The sequence below is a fragment of the Octopus sinensis genome, linkage group LG5 (assembly GCF_006345805.1).
Source record: "Octopus sinensis linkage group LG5, ASM634580v1, whole genome shotgun sequence".
Lineage (NCBI taxonomy): Eukaryota > Metazoa > Mollusca > Cephalopoda > Octopoda > Octopodidae > Octopus > Octopus sinensis.
The window spans coordinates 62,866,506-62,891,311 of NC_043001.1; the positions used below are offsets into that span (position 1 = coordinate 62,866,506).

The 24,806-nt window shown below is 42.0% G+C and overlaps 1 pseudogene; it reads left to right on the forward strand.

The window, feature by feature from the left end:
• The first annotated feature begins 9,481 nt into the window (after positions 1-9,481).
• Positions 9,482-11,517, forward strand: LOC115212159 (annotated as a pseudogene).
• Positions 11,518-24,806: the final 13,289 nt, after the last annotated feature.

Genomic DNA, 24,806 nt, shown 5'->3' on the forward strand with positions numbered 1-24,806 from the left:
CTTCTCTGCTTATTTGTACAACCAGTTCAGAGGGAGCACCCCTCAAACCACACCACATATCACTATGGAAGAGCAAGTACATGCACCCCTCCTCAAAGAATTTTTTAAAAAAACAAAAAAAAAGAAAGTTAGTAAACCTTTTCTTATGTTCTTGTTCAATGTAGGTTATATAAATGTATGTGGTCTGGGGTCAGATTGGAAGCAAAGATGCCTCCTCGAAGATCTCAGGTTGCATAGATTGGATTTAGTAGTCACTACTGAAACTAGATGGAGAGGAAATCCTTGCCTCAGTGGTCTACTAAATCATTTTCAGCTAGCAGACCGATTTAGACTGGATCACCTGGATGTCTCATTGTGGACATGGGCAAATAACAATGGGTCTTACAGATCTTTTCTAGATAGGATTATTGTTAGAATTAAGAATAAGAATAGTTAGTTGTCCTCAACATCATATTTTCAACTACAGTGATCGCAAATTTGTGGCCTGTAGGTTTGACTTAGTATGTGTAGACAGGGACCCAGTTACTGGAAGCTAAACAGGTCACTAATGGTCTATGAAGCCTACAGGCAGTTAGTGATAAAGGACATTAACAGGCACTATTACTACAACAAAAGGTGGGATGCCCTCAAAAGTACCATTAAATTTAGTAAGGAACTAGTCAATAATAGAAATAGAATAAAAAGGATTTTAGTTATGGCTCTAGAAGAGGCAATGGAGTCAGGCTCTTCATCCAGAGTTTTAGCTGCAAGGCTGGCACTCGATCAATATCCAAAAACTAAGCATGAAGGATACATTATCAGGGCTAAGTTACGTGCAATGGGACAAGAGGGAATCAACATTGCTGGATGGGCCCATGTATTAGAGACCCAATGTGACAATAGAACCATAATAAGGTCTTTGACAGACCAACACGAATGTTCAGTAAACGAACCCGAGGAGATGTGCAAGAGGTTTCACGAGCATTTTGCCCAGCTTTTTGGGAGGGGTGGTGAATAGGAGCATGGGGAGGACCTTGCAGACTTCCTCACCAGTTTGCCACACCTCTTGGTGCAGGAAACAGAATGCTGTGAAGGGCCAATCACAGCTGCAGAGGTGGAGGAGGCATTGTCGAAATGTGGCGAGGACAAGCATCTTGAAAAGAAGGAGTAGACATAGAAGATAATGTAGTCCTCAATACATGATACTACCCGAGAAAAAGATAGGATGGTCACAATTTGAATGCTTTTTAAAGTAACACCTTTTCACCTATAAACACTGTTTGGCAACTGATTAACTCACCTCACTTCTAGCCGGAAGATGACCTCTTAGAGTCATGCAGATTTGATCTTTTGCACAGATGAAACATTTTTCAGCTATGAAAAGTTGGTTTTAACTGCTATTTCACACAGGCTAAAAATTTAGTGTCTCAGTCATTGTTATTAGACAATACTATTAGTATATTAACTCAGTCTTCACACAATTACTGTAAGATTGTTATGGTATTAAATAACAGACTAACATATCACAGAGGGATGACTTCAAACCTTTGAAACACAAGTATACAATTTTGAGCTAGAGGAAAGAAATGAGACTTTGATGGCAACAATTAATTAAATGGAGAATTCCTTTGGCAGACTCTCATCATCCCATTCATTCTCCACATTTAACAGTCTTTCGTAATGGCTTCTCCAAGCCTCTTTCTTTGCAGAAGCATTAAACTTACGGGCACCATCATCCATGTAGACATATTTCTCTCCTATGACATCACGATTGTCTCTCACTCACTGTCTTGCAACACGAAACACCTCAAGTCTTTGACAAATTACTTCTTTTCTGCTTCCCTTTTGGCTATTTGATACAATCTCCTGCTACCCCCACTCTTCCAGGCCTGTTTCTTTGCTCTAATGGCCCTGTCTACAGTGTTGTGGCCCTGAATATGCTAATTGATTACCATTTGGTAATTATGATACTACTTCTACAATTGAAGATAATCTTAATAAACAAAGAATTTATGTATTATTGTGTTTGATACCTGTCTATTGTCTACGTTGTTCACATAAATGCCAGTACCAGGCAGAGGTGGTTTCCAGCAGTAACAGAACTGTAAGAATAAATGGAAATATGTAGGTGAAACAAAGTTAGTAACCACAAGTCACCTTTTACACTCTCAGTGTTGTGATAAGAGTCAAAGTACCCTCTTGTGAGGAATGGACTGAACTGAGAGAGTATATATGGTTTGTGTGGGTTGGTTTGTTCATTTGGAATATTTATTCTTGGTTCGTGAGAGATAGTTACATTCTTATTGCTACTGCATTATCTTATTGTATCGCACTGGTACTGTGTATTGTAGGCCATTATCCCAATAGTGGTGGTACTACTATATTGGATACAAACCACATTATAGCATCTGGCGACGAGAGTTTCGAAGCTTACATAGGTTGTATTTCACCTGCAAACCAAGCATTAAATCCTTTCTTACCAGATTGTCAGTCTTATGAAATTCCTTTGCCCATGTTTTTTCTTCAGCAGTCATCAACATATTCAAGATCGACTGCATCAATCTTACCAGTTTTTAAGGCACAGCTCTTGCCTTTCGTCTGAAAAGGAATGAAAAAGCCAAGGATATAGCCCCCTTTATCCAGCCAAATTGTTCAAATAAAACAGTGAGAAAAAAAACACCCACTGCTATTCCTGTGAATTAATAAGCTGTATACTATATCAAACTGAGCCCACATCATCATCTTTAACATGTCTCACAGCTCAAACATCATCATCATCATTATCATCATGATGAAAACCTTATACTAAATATTTTATCCAATCATTTCTCTCCAAAATATGCGGAAAAATACAGAGATTATGATTCTCTTTTACTCTTTTACTTGTTTCAGTTATTTAACTGCAGCCATGCTGGAGCACTGCCTTTAGTTGAGCAAATCTACCCCAGGACTTATTCTATTGGTCTCTTTTGCCGAACCACTAAGTTACAGGGACATAAACACACCAACATTGGTTGTCAAGCGATGTTGGGGGGGGATAAACACAGACACAAACATATATATACATATATACGACGGGCTTCTTTCAGTTTCCGTCTACCAAATCCACTCACAAGGCTTTGGTTGGCCTGAGGATATAGAAGACACTTGCCCAAGGTGCCCCGCAGTGGGACTGAACCCAGAACCACGTGGTTGGTAAGCAAGTCCAGCACCTATAAAATCTGATAAAAATTCAAAAAAAGTTTTGTAAATTTTTTTTTTCTAAATATGCAGAAAAATATGGACGTTATGATTTGGACAAAAATTTCAAAACATTTCTGTAGTTAGGGTTAGAGTTATGGTTAGCAATGGGGAAAAAAGTCAAAATTGAAGAATGGGTGGGGGGGAATTTAACAGTGCCGATTTTTGGCAATTTTCCGAAAACGTGGGCTTTTGGCAAAAAATGAAATTTTTAAATTAACAAATTTGGGAGAAAATGGTGGTGGGGTGGGTGGGCGGAAGTCTTTCCATAATTTCAAACCAGTAGAAAACCACAAAACGTTCTTTTTTCAGGGGAAGTGGGGGTGTACTTGATTTAATTGATCCCAATAATCAAGTAAAACTATTTTATCACACTTTTTTGTGTGACGATGAAAGAATCATTTAGGAAATGTACAAGAATCAAATAGTTTTTCTAGTTATCTACTCCTTGCATTTAATATGTTAACAACTAGTGCTTTTTAAGTGTAATTTACAGGTTAGAAAGAAAACAAACAAAATATAGAGTAAAGACTGAAAATAGTAGCTGAAAAACAGAAAAAATAAGCAATTTCAAAAAAGCTAAAAGCAGTAAAAAACGCATGAACAATTATGGTGGTGGTGGGATGTTGGTGTTTGTCTGAAAGGTAATGAAGTATACGTGCTTCTGATACACTTGTTTATTCATACGGACGTAACTGAGATAAAATGTTTTAAATAACAGTGACAAATGAATTATACACTGCCGAAAGTTGTTGTTTGTAATCAACAGCAGTAATTCTCTTCAGCTGAATAAACGTCATTGATTGGTTGAAATTACCCAAATATGACAACTTTAACACGAAATAACTTCTAAAATACAAACTTTTGTCAACAATGATAAGAGTAAAAACTCTTCTATATGACACATTCTACTAGTATCCAAAGTTTCAAAGTGTTTAGTTAAAGAAAATTAATTAATCGACTTGGCTACCAGATTGAAAAGATCTTTGTGTCACTGACATACATAACTTCTCTCTCTCTCCCTCTTTTTTTCTGTCAATCACTCACACATTCACTACAAGTAAATAATTATAAAAATTTTCATTTATCTCTCTCTCAATCACACACACCAGCAAAACACCTTCACATACATACACATTTTTTCTGGCAAACCCTATCAACACACATCTATTGCCTCTCTGTCTCTTCACACACATTAACAAAACAACTTCAGGATCTTTACCTTTTGACCTACATATTTAAAAAAATTTTTTTTGCAACTAAACACTTTAAAACTTCGAGCACTGGTAGAATGTGTCATATAAAACATCTTTTAGCATTTTTGAGAAAAACTTATATTTACAAAGTAATTTCACATTAAAGTTGTCGTATTTCAGTAATTTCAACCAATCAGTGATGTGTGTGCCGATGCATAAACATCGATTCTGTTTTCTGCTTGGAAATTTGTGGATTTTACATACACACATGAAAAAAAAAGCAGGTAAGAACAAATATGCAAGGCTTTTTGCTGGCATAATTCGTTATATCTATATTCCACAACACATAAATACATAAAAAACAGAACAAGCACACATGCACACACAACCTATTAGCTTTCTTCTTCTCCTACCGCTTTAGTAGCTGTCACAAAGATATCCGAAGGAAATTGTTGAGTTGTCACGGAAACAACCGACTTCTTGTCAGTGAATCGTCGAGTTAATTTGAAAGATTGCCCAATTTTATTTAATCCCATACAGTTTTAGATTTAACATTTATTTACCACATTGTAGCCCTTGCGCACAAATAGTAGCAGCAACAGCAGTGGAGATGGTGGCGGTTGAGGCTAACTCCCAGGATGGAAGTGGAGTAATATGGAATCGACTTCAGATTACTAGATGTAGGTAACTTGAAGTTGTCTACGTATGGCTCCAAATAAGAATATGTGGTTAATACAAGGCACTAGCGTAGTAGGGGGTGGGGACGGCAGCAGTTTTAAAGGAGCATCACTTTTGGGTCTGCTGTGGGCAATGTGTTTTTTTTGGGGTCAAGAAGTGGCACACATTCTAGCTACGCTAGTGGTACAAGGGTACCTTTGATCTGTAGCATAGACATGTGTGAAATTCCTCTCTCCCTTTATTATATATACGTGCATTGGCCACTATTTGGATCCCGTTGTGTCCACAACGTAGCAGGGAACAGCTAACCATTGGCTGCTATTTGTGTCCACTATGATTGGTTGGTATTGGAGCAATTTGTCTCTTATTCGAGTGTGCCAACTGCCATGTATAACCAGTCAGAATCCCTAAATAGGACCATGTGGGACAGTCTGTTTACCACCTATTTTGAACCTACTGCTCCTTATAAAAAACTCAGCTTTTCCTCGTTTCAACGTCCTTAGTTCCAGACCTTTTAAGGTCTAGCCACTGACCACAATGATACAGCCAGTTCCAGTGACAACACCAGAAATCACCAACACAGCAGCTATGTTGAGACTCACCAACAAATTGCCCCAATACCAACCAATCTGAGTAGTGGACACAATGGGATCCAAATAGCAGCCAAAGGGTAGCTGTTCCCTGCTACGTTCTAATGCATATATATAATAAAGGGAGAAAAGAATTTCACCCATGTCTACGCTACAGACCTAAGTATGTTAAATATTCCTGTTATAGTAGAGTTACTACTTTTTTTAGTTTTAGGTAAATGAGCATAAATAAGTGAATTATTTTTCTAGTATAGAGCTTGGCAAAGTCATCTGACTTACCAGCATCTCTCAAACTGCCAAGCTCATGCTAGCATGGAAGGAGGATGTTAAATGATGGTGCTAATTTCTAAAAAATTCATGTTTATTAAAATGTAGCATGAAATTTCAAAGAATAAAACTTGAATAACAAAATGAAATAGCTTTAACTTCAACAGCTTTTAATTGCTAAGTTTGAAAACAGTAGGTTTACGGCAGGTAGGTAGGAATTACTATTTAATGCTACAAAGATAGTATTCATATCATCATCCATTTGGTTTTTCTTGTTTATTATCATATTAGTTAGAATTGAAACCAATGTTTCACAGGAATATATTGATGAAAAAATGGTTAGCAGAAATATTACAAAAACAGCCATAATGTTTTGGAATACAATTCCATACTTTCAGACTTTACATCTGAAAGTTTATTTGGAATTTAATTTCTTAAGAATGTGCTCTAAGTCCAATGAATTTTACTTCCAAACAGGACTAGATTGGAAGGCAACTCACTTGAAATCTTCATCAAGAGATTTTAGAAATTGTTTTGTTTTCTCTAACTTTCTGTCACAGACTTAGCATTTGTATAAACAATTACGCATTTTGTTTAAGATTCTTACACTTGATTTCACCATCATCATTTAACATCCATGTTCCATGCTGGCATGAACCGAATGATCTGACAGGTACAAGGACTGCATCATGCTCCACTATCTACTTTGGAATAGTTTCTTCAGCAGAGTGTCCTTCCTAACAGCAAAGTTGATTTCTTTTGGAAAGTACATGAAACTTTCAAAATCACACTGAAACATGTTGACTTTACATTTAAAACTCTTACTTAATCATGACTCAACCATTGTACATTATTGTATATTAGTAAAGTATTGTAAACTGATTTGCCATCATTTGAAAGTAAATTGAATTCTTATCTCTAATAGCCATCAAACAACCACAACTCTCACATCAGTAAAATCTTTAACACCTACGTTTGTGCACTATAGTTCATGATGTATAGATCTTCATTCAATAGAGTAGCCCCTTATTACAATGAAACCAGTTTAAGCATGAAATTAAATAGACAATATCATGCATGTAAAAAATTTAAAAATGTAAAATCATTTGACACTCGCTGTTTGTGTACATGTCATAAGGTCATAAACTGTGCATACAAAATGTAATTCAGGTATTTCAAAATTAGTCCTTTATTGAGCAAACGTGTTTACAATATCCAAACATATTGGGTTAACTGGAAATAAATTTAAAGAATTATTTTATCAACATCTACATCCTTTCAGAAAGCCAGAAAGGTCTTGGGACACAAGTTTGTGAAAATACAAATAGTCCTTGAAAAATAATTACCATATTTGATAGCCTATAAGATACACTTTTGTTTACCCCAAAATGGCATAAAAAATAAATCCCCCTACATCCAGTGCACTCAATGTAGGCTCAAAACAGTATGTATGTTTACAAAATGTGTGCTGCCATCTATTGATGAACAATCGCCTACGGTATGTTTATACTGAATGTGGATGTAATTGCTTATAATTACTGGTAATAACATAAAGTTATACAGGTAACTGGAGGAATTAAAACATTATTTTAGTGGTAATTTATTTTACAAAAGTATAGCTTAGGCTAGGATGCATCCTATGTACTCGTGCATCTTATAGGCCATCAAATACATATGTACAAGGCTGTATAAAATTATTTAGAATAACTACAGTGTGGGGATGAGGTGAACCAGAAGTAAAGGGTCAGTGACGTCAACAGCTGAGGGGCCCTACCAGAAGAGCAGGAGTGAGGGGGATCACATGGGTGGAAGTAGGACAAGCATGGGCCTCTCTGCTCTGGTGCGCAGGGTGCCTTTTGGATGTAGCCTAGCTGGAAAATTGACACTGCAAGAGAACCTGAGAAGTAGGTGAATCACACTTTGCTCTTCATACAAGCTATTTCAGCCTTCATGTATTTTTTTTGTCCTCTTCCATGATATGTTAGCAAAAATAAGGATTGGTAGTGATGCCATCAGACCTGTCTGTGGCGAAGATGTTATCATCTGGATTCGAAAGATCAAGGTGGTGGCCAGGCTGCAAAGCATTGAAAATGTAGCAGGTCTCATAGCTCTGCTTTGAAGAGAAATGCATTGGCACTGTACCTTGAAATGGATGAAACAGACCAACTGGTTGCAGAGAAGATTGAACAGCGCTTAAAGGAAACATTTACAGAAGGATCATATGCTGCATTCACCGAGTTAGGAAAGGCCAGGAGGACATATATGCAGCAAAATTTCAGTGACTGACCATACTCTCTGGTTTTACTGGAGAAGGATTAGAAAAGTCAGCACAGTTGGCATTCACGAATGGCTTCCCTGATGAGATATTGTTGTGGCTGCAACAGCTGCCGAGTAGTGAGAAGATAATGAATGAACTCATCACTGAAGCCTGTGTGTCGATGCAAAACGCCAAAATGCAGTGGCAATTGCAACTACAGAAGCCCACAGTATCATGTGACAATTGTAGAAGAATGAGGAGAGAAAAGTCACTGTAAAGCAGCCATTACCATTTATGGGCCAGTATTTTAAGTATCAGGGACTGCACATGGCAAAGGACTGTGAGGAGTCAAAGCCTGAACCCATCTGCTACCAGTGCAAGTGGACAGAGCATATCACTAGAAACTGCAGCCAGGGAAAAGGCCACAGGGAAGTTGCTGCCTCTCAAACTTTCCATGTGAGCATGTAGAGGCTCTTGTACAGTTGCTGCCTATAGTTGATGTCCTGCTGGAGGAAAGGTGTTCAAAGTCCTCATGGATACAGGCTGTACAATGTCTCTTGTGACCCTAAAGGTGACTAAAACATGGAAGGGGATGAGTAGTGTTAGGGCAGTTGATGGCAGTGTAATGTAGAAGTGGAGATGGCAGTGTGGGGCACAACACTAAGAGAGCAAATAATAGAGATTGATCATGTGGTAGAAGGAATTGATGTAGTGATGAGCAAGGATGTAATCAACTGCCTAGGAGGTGTCATTGTTAGTAGAGACATGGCTTTATTTGGTAGCGCAGGAGCATCATGCACTGTGAGTCTGCAACAAGAAAGAGGGAAGAGTTCCAGTGAGTACTGTACTGCTTACACCAGACATGTCAAACTCCCAGCCCATGCAGCAATTTCATCTGGCCCACGGGACCATTTTGCTATCAGCATGAAACTGATCAAATGGTGGCATCAGCAGGACATTACATTATATATAGCATTGACTGCACTACCTTTCTTACTAAGAGTATCACCAAAGTAGCAATAATTTAATACACAACTAGAAACAACACCACTGTAACTAATACACCCTGTTTGTGCAAACAAACACATTAAAGAGGCATGATAACACAGTCACAAGTCTTAATTGTAACTGCAACAAAGCATGCTAGAAATGCCTCCTTCTATTCTCTAATTGCGTGTTGTGAAGCGCTACTAATCCCATAATGCACTGCAATTGCCGCCTTCAGGTGATCATTTTCATGGGACGTCATTCAGTAGTAGTAACTATCTATATCAATGGCCAAGAGAAAAGTCAATGCTGAAAACAGAGCCTTTCAAATCCGGTGGCAAGCTGAGTACCTGTTTACTGACATTGATGGCAAACCCGCGTGTCTTAATTGTGGTACTAACGTTGCTGTACTTAAAGAGTATAATCTCAAACGCTACTAGACAAAACATCAGGATAAGTATAAATACCTCGCTGCTGAGCAGAAGTAATGAAAGGTAGACGAGTTGAAGAGGAATCTCACATTACAAGAGACTTTTTTTAACCAAAGCAAAATCTCAAAGTGAAGCTGCTGTCAAAGCAAGTTTTATTGTGAGCTTTATTGTGGCAGAGGAGATCACAAAACCAGCTTGACCAGAGTTTGTGAAGAGCTGTGTGATGAAAATGTGTAACATTTTGTGTCCAGACAAGAACCAACTGAGTATTAGCAGAAATATGGTTGCTAATCAGGTGTGTGAGATGGCCACTAATTTGAAAACACAGTTGATTGAAAAAGGAAAAGATTTTGTTGCATACTCTCTTGCTGTGGATGAGACTACTGACACGACCGATATGGCACAGCTGGCTATCATCATCTGTGGAGTGGACTCCAATTTGTTCATCATGGAGGAAATTTTGGACATTAAATTGATGCATGGGACAACAGGAAAGGACCTTTTTGAAAAAACATGTCAGTGTAACTGACATGAAACTGCCTTGCGACAAACTTGTTGGACTTATAATAGATGGAGCACTGGTGATGTGCTGTGAAAAAAGTGGGCTAGTGGGTAGGATAGATTTAAAGATGCAAGAAGAGAACTGTGCTGGTGAGTTGACAACATATCACTGCATTACACCAGGAAATGCTGTGCACTAAAGCCATGAAAATGGAACATGTAATGAGCACTGTAATGCAAACCATAAACTTTATCCAAGTCAAAAGGGTTAAATCACAGTCAATTTCAGTCTTTCCTGCTGGTTCAGTGATGTGCCTTATCATACAGAAGTGTGGTGGCTCAGTCAGAGAGAGGTCCTCAATATAGTTTTTGAGCTGGTTGAGGAGATATGTCAGTTCATGGACAGTAAAAGAAAAGAATACAAAGTTCTGCGGAATAATAAGGGGAAATGCGAGTTGGTGTTTCTGGTTGACAAAACTGCGCATCTCAATGTTTTAAACATCTAGCTCCAGGGATGGGATCACATGATCTGTGATACATATGACGCAGTGAAGGCATTTCAAGCGCACTTATGGGAAACACAAATGCACGAATTGAACTTGTCTCATTTTCCCTATTGCCAAGTAATGTTCAGCACCACGGTGTTCCCAAAGCAACACTTTGCTGATAAATTGAATGTGCCCCACACTGAATTCACACAGGGCTTTAGTGACTTTGAAGCACAAAAAAATAATTTTGAGCTGCTTTGCAACCCATTTGCTGTCAATGTGGAAACTACCTCTACAGATTCAAACGAAGCTGATAGAACTGCAGTGTAATGAGACATTAAAAGCAAATTACAACTCTGGGGCCTGCATAGTTCACTTGCTTCATATATTGGCGAAAGCGATGTGGTGGACAACGAAAAACCTGGCTGATGACAGTCAAGGCTGATCTGGAACCCAACCTAGGCCCCGATATCTATGGCGTTCGCTGCTGGAATAAGGAGTGGTTGGAGATCACGCAGTCATTAGCTTCAAATCGCCAGGCCTGGTCGGCGTTTGTGAGAGATGCAGCATTGAGGATGAATGAAGCCAGCTCAACCCACCCTGGGTGAATGCTGTCAAGTCAGTCAGTCTTCATACATGAAACAATTCCCCAGCTCCGTTTACACAAAGCTCAAATGCTGTCTTTGTTTGGAAGCACATATCTGTGTGAACAGCTGTTCTCTGTGATGAAGATGAATAAAATGTCACATAGGAGTTGTCTCACAGATGAACACCAGCAATCCATCATGAAAATCTCAACAACACAGAACCTAGCCCCAAACATCAATGAACTCATTGCCAAGAAAAGATGCCAAGTATGTAGCTTGGACAAAATTGCATAAAGAAAATTGAAAGTTTCGATTTATTATTTTAATTTTCACAGAAAGCACATTTTTGACAGGAGATATTTTTATGCAGAGCAAAATATTTTAAGTAATTTAAGTTGGAACAAATTTATATACCGTTTCAATACATGTTCATGTTCAAAAGGTTTTAGTCTGTTCAATAAATGTTTATCTTGTTCAGCCCACAACCTAAAGTGTGCTTTGAGTTTTGGCCCCCTGTGCAATTGACACTCTTGGCTTACACCATTGAAGATAAGGTTTTCAGGCAGCGTTCAATGTGGACAGTTGAATGGCGCTGGAAAGGTGAGCACCTGACACTTGAATAACAGGCTAAGCTTTTATCAGCATACCTTGAAAAGAGATGCCACGAATGAGTTTGAAGGAGAGGTAGAGGGATGGATCAAGGAGGATATCCTAATCCAGTGGAAGGAGAAAGCAAAGAGCAGAGTGCTGCCACTAATGGCAGTGGTGCAGCCAACGAAGGGCAAGACAGGCTGGAACTGGACTTTTGAGAGCTGAATGACTATGTGTTTTGATACACTGGAAGCAAGATTACTGTTTGTGGGGAGATGATACAAGAATGGAGGCAGATGATGAGGGCTGCAACAATTGTCGACTTGAAGTTGGCATATCTGCAGCTCCATGTGAACAAGAAATTGTGGAAGTATCAGCTTGTGAGACATAAGGGCCAGACATACTGTTTGACTAGGCTGGGTTTCAGGCTGAATTCTGCACCAAAGATAATAGCAACAGTGCTCAAATTTACCCTGGGAAAGGTGGATAAAGTAAAAAAGGCCACCAATTCCTGTATGGACGACGACAGCCTTGGTAGACAAGACTGTCGTATCTGCTGCAGAGGTCACAGGGCATCTGAAGAAGTTCAGGCTAACCACAAAACTACTGGAGCCAATGGTTAGAAGAGCTGCACTGGGGCATCTGAAGAAGTTTAGGCTAACCATGAAACCACTGGAGCCAATGGTTAGAAGAGCTGCACTGGGGCTTAAGCTACAAAGAGACAAGACAGGGGTGTTGGTATTTCAGAGAGGAAATGAGATTCTGGAACAGGGCACCAGCACGAACAGATAAGAACTGTTCTTGATGTGTGGGAGACTATTGGGCCACTATTCAATTGTGGGGTGGCTTCAAACAGCATGCAGCTATGTCAAGACATGAGCAGACAAGCTGTGAAGACAAAGTGGGAGAGAGGACCATGGTGATGATGCAGAAGATCCGAGAGAAGGTAAGAGCAGAAGACCCAGTAAGAGGAAGCTGGTATGTGCCCAAATTGAAGAAAGGAACCATATAGTGTGATGCTAGCAGCATAGCAATAGGGGTTGCCCTGAAAATCAGGGGTATTGAAGTGGAGGATGTAGTTCAGTTCAGAAAAGTAGATGATTACAACCACATAAACGTGGGTGAATTGGACAGTGCTGAAAGGGGTGAACCTGGTCCTGAGATGGGGACTGCATACTATTGAAATCCAAACTGATTCGGCTACTGTTTGGATGGGTGGTATCAGTGATCACTAATGAATGGAAGGTTCAGACAAAAGGGGCTGCAGAGATGTTAGTGAAGCACCGCCTAGGGGTTCTAGGAGAGTTAGCCGTCAAATTTAGTTTGAAGTTGTACGTAGTCAGAAAGGAATATGGCAGACATTATAACCAGGATGGTTGGTAGTGCCAGAAGATCTGGAGCAGGGGAGCACTGCAGTGTGTCAGCCAGGTGACTGCATACCATGCATCTTATCAGTGTGGATAGAACCTTGTATCTTTCCAGGAAGGTTGACTCTGACGTTACTAGGCAGAGCATTCAAAAAGTGATCAGGAGCTGTGACATATGTCAATCTCTCCAGGTGTGCATGAGTCAGGAAATATCTCAGTAAAGCATAACTGGAGATGATTGGCAGTGGATGTGACACACTACCAGCAGGGGACACATCTCTCAATGGTTGACTGTGGACCAGGGCAGATGGCAATATGGGCACTGCAGATGAGGTTGCACAAACCTTGAACAAGGGCCCTGTGGATGTATTGCTGATGGACAATGGCACTGAAGTTTGTTTGGAGGTGCTGGATAAGTGTCATGTGCACTGCTTCTTCAGGCTGAGTAGAAACGAGATTGTGGAAAGATACTATCACATGCTCAAGGCCATGGCAGAGAGGGGATGCATCTCACCACTAGAGGAGATATTTTGGTACAATATGTCACCCCAATCAGGACAGGCCAAAGAGTCATTTCCACACAGAGTGATATTCAGGTATGAATGACGACACCCATGTACAGCTTCACAGTGCCTTGTGAAAGAGAGAGAGAAAGAGCCTGCCTTCGTGCAGGTAGGAGGTGAGGTCTGGGTCAAGACTTCAAAGGCATGCAGCACATCTCAGTGAAATAGATGAATACTGACGGCTGTTAATTTCAAAAATAATATCTCTGTGAATTGAATGTCATGTCATGTTTTGGATGTTTGAAGAATTGATGCTTCATTGGATAATGGAAGGGGTGGAGAGGACGTGAACCGGCACTCCATCCCCGTGTGGATTTTAACATGGAGTGAAGTGAGGTGATCTTTGAGATCAGGAGGCATGTGGGGATGAAGTGAACCAGAAGTAAAGAGTCAATAATGTCAATGGCTGAGTGGCCCTACCGGAAGAGCAGAATAGAGGGAGGTTAAATGGACCTCTTCACTTTGAGGCAATTACTGCAGATGGATGCATGTCAATGTATGATCTAGAGAGGGAATTTGCTGTTAGGTACTGGCCTTAGATTAGGTGGATAGGGCGCCTTTCAGATGTAACCCAGCTGGAAAGTTGATGCTGCAAGAGAACCCGAGAGGTAGGTGAATTGCACTTCCTTCCTCATACTACACACAGCATGCCAAACTAAATAGTCATCAACATTTTAACATCAACTTTTCCATGTGTGCATGGGCCAGACAGAGTTCCTTGAGGCAGATTTTTTAATATCAGATGCCCTTCCTGTTGTCAACCATACCAGTTTCCAAGCAAGGTAATATTTTCCAGTAGCTGGACGTTTCAAAGAGTGGAAATGAAGAACACCATTTGTACGATGGTGATGCTTTTTTAGAACAATGATGTGATGTCAAGACAAGGAGCCACAAACACACACCTCCACATGAACGCATATGATACGTATACGATGGGTTTATTTTAGTTTTCGTCAACCAAATCCACTCATTGGCTGAAATGCAATGCAACGGGACTGAACCCAAAATCATGTGGTTGCAAAGCAAACGTTTTTTATGCCAGTGCCACACACACACACACACACATATATATATATAAAATGAGAGATAAAATATGGGTATGAACTTGGTATTCCTGATTAATTAATATCACACTATAAATGCAATTCATACATGTGCTATATACATAATCATACAGTACATGTCCTCCGTCAAGGCCAGAATATGGATCACAAGCATGCAATCGTCTTATATTAATACACATATACTATCTATATGTGAGGTCATACCTATGTCCATATATGTTATCAAAATAAGGAAACAAATCTGTAAAAGTAAAAATAATGCATGCAAGTGTGTATTAATTGCTTATTAAAAACAAGCAAGGCAGGTCCTATGACCCTTTTCAGGCCTTCAAGAATGGTGAGACCAAAGAACTGATCTGAATTTATGTAAAAAATTTACCTAAAACCCTCTTATTGCCACTGTAGAATAAACAAAAGTTTTATCAAAATTGATGACTGAAATGAAACAAAAGTAGTAGGTATCCTGAGTATCTAAAAGTAGGCAATCTTTCTGTGAAAGTATTATGGTGTTGTTTAACTCCAGATCAGCTCTGAACAGACACAAACATATTCAGACGTGACCAGCTTGCCTTTATTTCAGACAGTGCATTAAAGACTATAGTATCTAAAGTGTTCTTCCTTCTTTTAAGACAGTAGGGTGCGAGGCATTACATCAGCTCCTTTATTGGCTCAATTTTAATTGATGTTTTAATTAATTTTAATTAATTGATCAAATTGATTATAACGGTTTAGGGAGAATAATTGGGAAAGGCGAAATCAACAGCATTCAGACTCAGATTTGATCGTAAGAGAAGACAAAGTGGATTGCTAAAAATAAAGAATTCCAATTCTCAAGAGTGTCACTATAAGGAATATGGGAGCTACAAATTGTGATATTAGGGTACCAACACTAAGTCGAAGTTGCAATGATGGTCAAACCAAAGTGTTTGACCCGGTCAGAAAAACCAAAAAAAAAAAGTGTAATAGGTGCAAAGCAACTTGCTCTAAACGAATATGACAAAAAAAATGTGTGCTCGCGAAAGGGGAGTGAAGGAGAGGACTCGGAAAATTCACATATTGAATGTTCCGGGTCACATCTTCAGTCCATGGCCTTTAAACTATAGCGTTTGACCTGGGCCGGAAAAAAATTAAAAAATAGTGTAATTGGTGTAAAACTACTTGTTCTAAACGATTATCACAAAAAGAGAAATGGTTGGTTCAAGGCAAGTGTGCATTGAACTGAATTTAAATAAGCAAGAAAGATATTATCAAAGAAAAAGCCCAGCAATAAACATGAACAATGAACAGTTAGTAACATACCTGAAAAACAACACAGACACGAAAATTACAGATTTTGTTATACCCACACACAACACACCACCAAGCACACATACTTACATTAAAAGTTAGAACAGACTTAAAAAAAAACAAAAAAACATTCTAGATGTTGGGTTGCTAGGGAGAAATTTTTCCAAAAAACTTGGTGGAAACATCCATGCAAAAGCATAAGGGAGCCACCCCACCACACAACAACAACAGTAAATAGAGCCTTTTTCTCCTTAATAAATACCCCTTTTTTAAAACATGGTAAAACTCAGAATCAGTAGTATAAATGTGAGAGGCCTTGGGTCACCTGTTAAACGACCTGAAGTTTTATAGCATGGATGTAGCAGCCATTAGTGAAACCAGGCTCTCCGACCCGCGGGAACTCGCAGCCCTTTTCGGCGGATACAAGATTTTTCTATCTCCGTGTAAGCCGGGAGCGGGCAGTGTTATTTTGGAAAGGCCTGGATTTGAAAATAAAGACAGTCTTCCTGGATCCAGAAGGTAAGTTGGTGGTCCTTGACGTAGATGGTAGTGACGGTGGTGCTTTCAGACTGCTGGCTGCCTATGCTCCGACAGGAGCAGGGCAGTTGGATTATTTCAAGCATCTGGAAGTTTTCCTGGGTACATCACGCACTTTAGTACTAGTTGGGGATTGGAACACTGTCTTAGACGAATGTTTCGATCAGGTGGGCACAGGAGCATCTGATAGGAGAGGTGGGGTGCAAGAGCCTCGCCAACCTGCTCAGGTGCTTTCAGTTGTCCGACAGGTATCGACTAGACAACCCGAATGTACCAATGTGGACTTGGACTAATCGCATCGGGTCATCTAGATCGTACTTAGATAGAGATTTCTGTAGACCAGTGGATAAGGTTCAGCATAGGGTGTCCACAATTCCACCTAATCGACTACACAGACCAAAAATTTGTGATCTGTACGGTCGACTTAGATATGCTACATAGACAGGGTCCTGGCTACTGGAAGCTAAACGTGTTGTTAACAGCGTGCAAAGCCTACCGAGACTGGATTAGTTTATTAGTTAAACGGGCATTGACGGAAGCAATCATCAACAACAACTGGCGGTTCGCCCTCAAGAGAGCAATTAGAGCAAAATCAATTAAGTTTAGTAAGGCTTTAGCTGTAGAACGTAAGAAAACAGAGTGGGATTTAGTTAGAAAACTAGACGAGGCTCTTGAGACAGGCATCGCGACCGACGTGTTGGGCCTCGACCAACACTTTGACGCGTTGTCAGAGCTAAGGCACGTTCGCTAAGCGGGGAGGGAACTAATGCTGCTCGATGGGCCCATGTGGCAGAGGCGAAGCGTGGCAACAAAGCGACCATTCGGTCTTTGGTGGACCAGAATGGGCGCGAGGTTTCCAAAACGAAGCAGATGTGTGCGGTCTTTCAGCAACACTTTGCTCAGCTGTTTGGGACAAACGGTGGGACGGACAATGGGACAGACTTCGGTGTGTACCTGGACGGCCTACCACAACTCTCGGACAGCGAGGCAGAGTGCTGCGAAAGACCTATATCTGCCTGGGAAGTGGAGGAAGCAATGAAAAGCTGCACGAGAGGTAGATTGCTGAGTTTAGATGGTCTGCCCTACAAGCTTTACACTTCAATGCCAGACTTGTTTGCGGGCCTCTTGGCAAACGTCTACTGCAACTGGCAGCAAAATGGAAGAATTCCTGCTTTTGTTTGTCAAGAAGTGGTAGCTTTGCTGAGAAAGGACCCAAACAAGGGGGACGTTATAGGGAACTTTAGGCCCATCACTCTACTCAATGCAGAGTTGAAGATTTTGGCCAAGGTGTTAGCCAAGAGATTGGCATTCGTTGTGAACAAGCTGATTGGCAAGGCGCAGACATGTGCCGTGCCAACAAGGTCTATACACGATAATCTCCATCTCATGCACTACATCATAGAGAGGGTGGGTAACGAAGCTGGCGCGGGTGGGGCTTTGATAAATTTACATCAAAGTAAAGCCTTTGATAAGGTCAACCATCGATACCTGGCAGCTGTTCTCAAGGCAGCCGGTTTCAGTCTGGTCTTCCGCGGGTGGATCGCTGCTTTGTACAGCAACATCTGCTCGGTGATATGGGTGAATGGTCACCTTTTGGAGCCGTTCAACATCTCGCGTTCGGTTCACCAAGGATGCCCTTTCTCCTCCCTCCTGTACGTACTGACTCTCAAGTCATTACTGCGGAAGTTGGAGGCTTTGAGAGGTGTTCCGCGCGATCTAGGATGTGGAAACAGCGTATCTGCCTATGCCGACGACATCACCGTGATGGTGTCGAGCCACAGGCACATTGATCTGATCGGCGAGACACTAAGCACATACGAAGCGGTGACAGGTGCAAAGATTAATGCAGAAAAGTCAGTGGGCTTGCAACTGGGCACCTGGAGGGGCGAGAGGAAGCTGTCCCTGAAAGGTTGAGCGGAGGTGGCGAATGCATACATCACATCCATCATCTGTTACCGATTGACCATCATCCCTTGTCCTGACCGCTGGTTGGCCAAGCTGGTGCACTTGTTATTCAACTTTTTGTGGAAGGGTCAGGTACCACTGGTCAGGCGCTCCATCTGCTGTCAATGGCCGCTGAACGGAGGCCTTGGCATGCCGTGGTTAATGATGCGCAGACATTAGCTCAGGCTACAGCATCTCAAGTGTTTCCGCAGCTCGGCTCTTTGACAGAACTGCAGTCATGGATCAAACGCAGACTGAGAAAGGGCGCTTGGCACCTCGAGTGCTGTCAAGCTCTCTCCGCCCTCCACAAAGCAGGCAATGCAATCGGTAGTAGTTCCACTCTAGCGTTCTATAGAGGGTTAGTGGAAGAAAAGTGTGACGACATTCTTGGGGAAACTCTAGGCATCAACGATAACGAATTAAACAGTCTGTTCGGAAGAACTTTCGGGCCGGGGCCAATAGATAATTTCCAAAGGTAGCTCGCCTGGCAGTGCTACCGAGGGGCGCTGCCTGTTTGAGATAAACTCTACTGGCACGGAAGTGCTGTCAGCCGGTCCTGTCAGGATGATGAAACCGTTCTGCACGCACTCGTCCAGTGCCCAAGTATTGCTGACCTATGGGTTTATGTCGAACAGCTACTGTCACGTATAGGATGGATCCAGCTATCAGCTGAATCCATAGTGAAGATTGGCCCGTCAACCTCCTTTAACCGAGAGGGCAAGGCAATTTTCCTCTTTTAGACGGAGCAAATGATTTTAGCTCAATAGAGGCGATTCATTGGTTAAAATTCGAAAAATTAAACTACGTTAAACTTACAAATTACAATTTTCTTAAGAAAGCCAAGACAAAAAATGAGATCTTTTCCTTTTGAACGGCAGTTTTCAACACAATTTCTAGTAAACTAAACACTTTTAAACTTCGTATACTGGTAGAATGTGTCAAAATAAAACATTTTTTTCTCTTGGCTTTCTTGAGAAAATTGTAATTTGTAAGTTTAACGTAGTTTAATTTTTCGAATTTTAACCAATCCTATGCCCTCTATTTAGCTAAAATTATTTGCTGCATCTAAAATTGAGACAACATCCTGTCACTAACCCTAACCCTAAATTTTAGCCTTTCGGTTTTTTTTTTCTTAATTGTTAAATTAATTTAATTGTTATGCATGTGTCTAAAATTATTCGTTTTGTTTTTGTTTTGAGTTTTTGCTTTCATTTTTTTTCTTAATTGCTAAATTAAAATTATTTTCCATTGCTTTCGTTTTTTTTTTCTTAATTGTTATCCTTAAATTAATTTGACAATTAAGAAAAAAGAAAAATGAATAGCTAAAATTTAGGGTTAGGGTTAGTGACAGGATGTTGTCGGTTTTAGACGCAGCAAATGATTTTAGCTCATAAACTATGTTAAACTTACAAATTACAATTTTCTCAAGAAAGCCAAGACAAAAAAATGTTTTATTTTGACACATTCTACCAGTATACGAAGTTTAAAAGTGTTTAGTTAACTAGAAATTGCGTTGAAAACTGCCGTTCAAAAGGAAAAGATCCAAAAAATGTTTTATTTTGACACATTCTACCAGTATACGAAGTTTAAAAGTGTTTAGTTAACTAGAAATTGTGTTGAAAACTGCCGTTCAAAAGCAAAAGATCCATTATTTCTATAACATAATAATTTAAATGTATGTTAAAGAGAATTTAATAACACAAACTGTCTGCATAAAGAATTAAAAAAATTTTTTTGGTTAAACTAAAGTGTTAAACCCGGTCAAAAAAACAAAAAAAAATTTGTGTAATAGGTGTAAAACAACTTCCTCTAAACAAATATGAAAAAGATATGTGCGCATGCGAAAGGGGAGTGGGGGAGAGGCCTCGGAAAATTCACATCGGGAATTTCCGAAAGCATCTGAGGGGCTGACCTGGGCACCAAAACAAAACAAAAAATAGTGTAATATGTGTAAAACAACTTGCTCTAAATGAATATGACCAAAAAAAATGCGCACTCGCGAAAGGGGGTGGGGGAGAGGCCTCGGAAAATTTACATCGGGAATTTCCGAAAGCATCTGACCCGGAATCATAAACTCCGTATTTTTGTATGTATTCGCAAAAAAAAAAAAAAGAAATTCTGGAAAAAGTGAAGATATTTTAAAGTTAAAGAAAACATTCCTTATGAGATAACTTAATTTCACTTGTTAGTACCATGTTTTTCTACAAGATCTTTTCAAGAAATACAGTTACATAAACACAGGTGAAGCGAAACATTCTTTGATTGGTTTATTTATAATCCTTCCGAGTGAATATGCATATATCGCAGATAATCTTTTTCTTACTGTCAACTAATAGATGACCTGCTGGTAATTGAAATGAAAATATTCTGAACTTAGAGCTAAACATTTGCAAATTGTTAGGCTTTTTGGAAAATTATGATTAATATTACTTTGTTATTCTAGACTTAGGGAGGAACGACCAAATTTATCTCACTACCTGTTTTTTCCACTGAACAAATTTTAAAACACTTGACATTTGTTTGATAGATAGATACCCGAGAATTTTAAAAGGGTACATTACAAACGTACATTTATATTATTCTTTAAAAAAATGATCTGCTTACTTTTTATTTTATTATTTTTACTAGAACTTAATACAATCATACAGTATAGTATAACCTATTGTAGCCGACTGAATAAACTGTGGGATGATGTCAGCAGCTGGGTGCGTTGACCGGAAGCTGGGGCAACCAGAAGGGGCAGCTGTCAGGCGTGCGCAGGCAGCGGTCAATTGGGCCTTTTCCAACGTGGGTCGTCCAGGTGACAAGACGTGTGAGGACAGTCGCTAAGGGTTTGGGTGAGCAGCTGCTATCTTTAGTGTTCGGGTCAGGGCTGTGTCAAAGGATTAGCTACCACAGAAGGGTCTCCATCACGAGGAAGAGAAGGTAGGTGCCTTTATATTCAAATCGTGCATACACCACAAGCTATTTCGGCAGTTCTTAAACATTTACATTTCAACACGATTCGTTGCCACGATGTCTGCAAAAATTAGGATCGCCAGCGATGTCGTCAGACCTTTTAATGGTGAAGGCAATGTAGTGGCCTGGATTCGCAAAATCAGGCTGGTGGCAAGACTGCAAGGTATAAGCGATGTGGCAAGTCTTATGGCGCTGTATTTAGAAGGGAGTGCCTTAACGCTATACCTTGAGATGGATGAAGAGGAATGGCTCAGCGAGGAGAACATAGAGCGACGCTTGCAGGATGCCTACACGGAATGCGAATACACAGCTTTTGCTAAGCTAGGTGCGATCAGGTGGACGGGAAGCCAAGTGGATGACTATGCAGCAGAAGTTAGAAGGTTAGCGACTCTGGCTGGGTTTGCGGGAGAAGGGCTGGAGAGAGCAGCCCTGCTGGCGTTTGTGAATGGGTTCCCCGATGATGTAGGGATTCACCTACAACGACTGCCCGGGATTAAAAAGATGGCGCTGAGCGAACTCGTGGCTCAGGCCCGCATGTTGACGAGACACTCTGGGTGGAAGGCGATAGCGATGGCAGTGACGGAGGCGCTACTGGAGACGCTGCCATTGATTGATGTGGAGGCCAAGGGGAAGATGTTCAAGGCCCTCATGGATACGGGCTGTACGACCACCCTTGTGACTTCGAGGGTGACGAAGGAATGGAACGGGGTGAGTAGTGTCCAGGCGGTCGACGGCAGCGAAATCCGTTGCAGAGGCAGCAGCAAGGTAGAGATAGTGGTGCGCGGCGCGAGCTAAGGCTGCATTCAATTGTGGCCGAACGCGTGATAGATGGAGTTGATGTGGTGATGGGGATGGACGCCATCAACTGCCTCGGTGGCGTCAGTGTTGTGGGAAATGAGGTCACGTTCGGAAGCGTGGGGGTGTCGTGCACTGCGAGTCAGGATCGCCAGAGAGAGTAGAGCCCCGTGAGGGACTGCGCCGCTTACACCATTGAGAACAAAGACTTTCAGGCGGCGTTCGATGGTCAGTGGTGGACGATAGAGTGGCAATGGAAGGACAAGCCCCCAACGCTGGAAAACAGGGTGAGCTGTTACCAGCATACCCTGAAAGGCCGGCCACATCAGGGTCGAGTTTGAAGACGAGGTGGAGAGGTGGATCGAGGAAGGGGTCCTTGTCCCTTGGAAGGAGGAGGTAGCGGGTGGAGTGCTACCCCTGATGGCAGTGGTGCAGACTACGAAGGGAAAAGTCAGACTGGTGCTGGACTTCAGGGAGCTAAACCAGCACATATCGTGTCACACGGGAGGTGAGGCGTTACGTGCGTGGAGACAGTCGACTTGAGATCGGCATACTTGCAGCTCCATGTGAGCGACAAACTGTGGCGATATCAGCTGGTGCGGTACAAGGGCCGGACATACTGTTTAACCAGACTGGGTTTCGGGCTGAATTCTGCTCCAAAGATCAAGGTGGCAGAGCTTAGGTCCGTCCTAGGGAAAGATGGCAAGATTAGAAAGGCCACCAGCTCCTACATTGACGACATTTTGGTGGACAAAACTGTAGTGCCAGTCGACGAGGTAGTTAGTCATCTGGAGAAGTTCGGACTAATTGCTAAGCCACCGGAGTCGATTGAAGGGGGAGCCACGCTGGGGCTGAAGCTGCGAAGAGATGGATCGGGTGAATTGGTGTTCCGGAGAGGAAATGAGATCCCAGAGCTGAGTTCCAGCGTCAGCAGGAGAGAGCTGTTCTCGGTGTGTGGGAAGTTGGTCGGTCACTACCCGATCGCTGGATGGCTGCGCATGGCATGTAGTTACACCAAGAGACGAGCAGAAGGGGAGAGGTGGGGGCGACAAGGTGGGAGAAGGGACGGTGGCAATGATGCAGGAAATCCTAGAGAGGACGAGAGTGGAAGACCCGGTCAGGGGGATCTGGTACGTGCCCAAGACGGAATGCGGGACCGTCTGGTGTGATGCCAGCAGTATAGCGATAGGGGTGGTGTTGGCAATCGAAGGCGCTGCGGTGGAGGACGTGGCCTGGCTTCGGAAAGCAGATGATTTCAACCACATCAACGTCGCCGAATTAGACGCGGTGCTGAAAGGGGTGAACTTGGCCTTGAAATGGGGGCTGTGCACAATTGAAACCCGGACGGATTCAGCCACTGTGGTTGGCTGGGTAGGATCGGTGATCACCGGTGAAAGGAGAGTGCGGACGAAAGGTGCTGCGGAGATGTTAGTGAAGCGCTGTCTAGGAGTTCTAGGTGAATTGATCGCCGAGTTCGGACTGAAGCTGAGCGTGGTTTTCGTGCCTTCGGAGAAAAACAGGGCAGACATACTGACCAGGGTGAAAAGAGCGTGGTTGGAAGAACCGGAGGAGGCCCCGAAAGGGATAGCTGCGGCGTGTCGTTTGGATGACTCTGAACTGAAGAGACTGCATGCTATGCATCACTTGGGTGTGGACAGGACCCTGTATCTGGCGAAGAAAATTGATACTGACGTCACTAGGAGAAGCATACGGAAGGTGGTCGGGAGCTGCGACAGGTGTCAGTCCATCGACCCTGCTCCGTGTGGGCATGAACAGGGAAACCTTTCCGTGGAGCAGAACTGGAAAAGGCTAGCTGTGGATGTAACACACTACCGTCAGCAAATGTACCTCTCCATGGTCGACTGCGGGCCGGGCCGGCTGGCCATTTGGAGGGAGTTGAGATCGGGCATTGCTGACGAGATCACGCAGATCCTGAACGGGATATTCTTAGAGAGAGGTCCTATGGAAGAACTACTGATGGACAATGGGGCGGCGTTTCGTTCGGAAGCATTGAGGGTTATGCTTGATCGGTGGAATGTGCGACGCTTGTTCAGAGCAGCCTATAGGCCGAGCGGTAACGGGATCGTGGAGAGGCACCATCAGACAGTCAAGGCCATAGCGGAAAGAGGGCACATTTCGCCGCTTGAAGCAGTTTTTTGGTACAACTTGTCTCCCCGATCCAGACAAGCTGAAGAATCTGTGCTGCAGAGAGCTGTGTTCAAATATGAATGGAGGCACCCGAGCAAAGCGCCGGGGGATCACGAGGAAGAGAAGGGACCCGTTTGCGTGAAAATAGGGGAGGAAGTCTGGGTCAAGCCACCAAAGGCACGCTGTACGTCTCAATGGAGCAGAGGAACGGTGACGGCGGTCAATTCCAGAAACAACGTATCCGTAGATGGAATGCCACGACATGTCTTGGACCTATGCAGGATTGTCGCTTCGACGGACGACGATTCTGGAGAGGGGGAAAACGAGGAGCCCAGCTTGAGAAGATCTCGA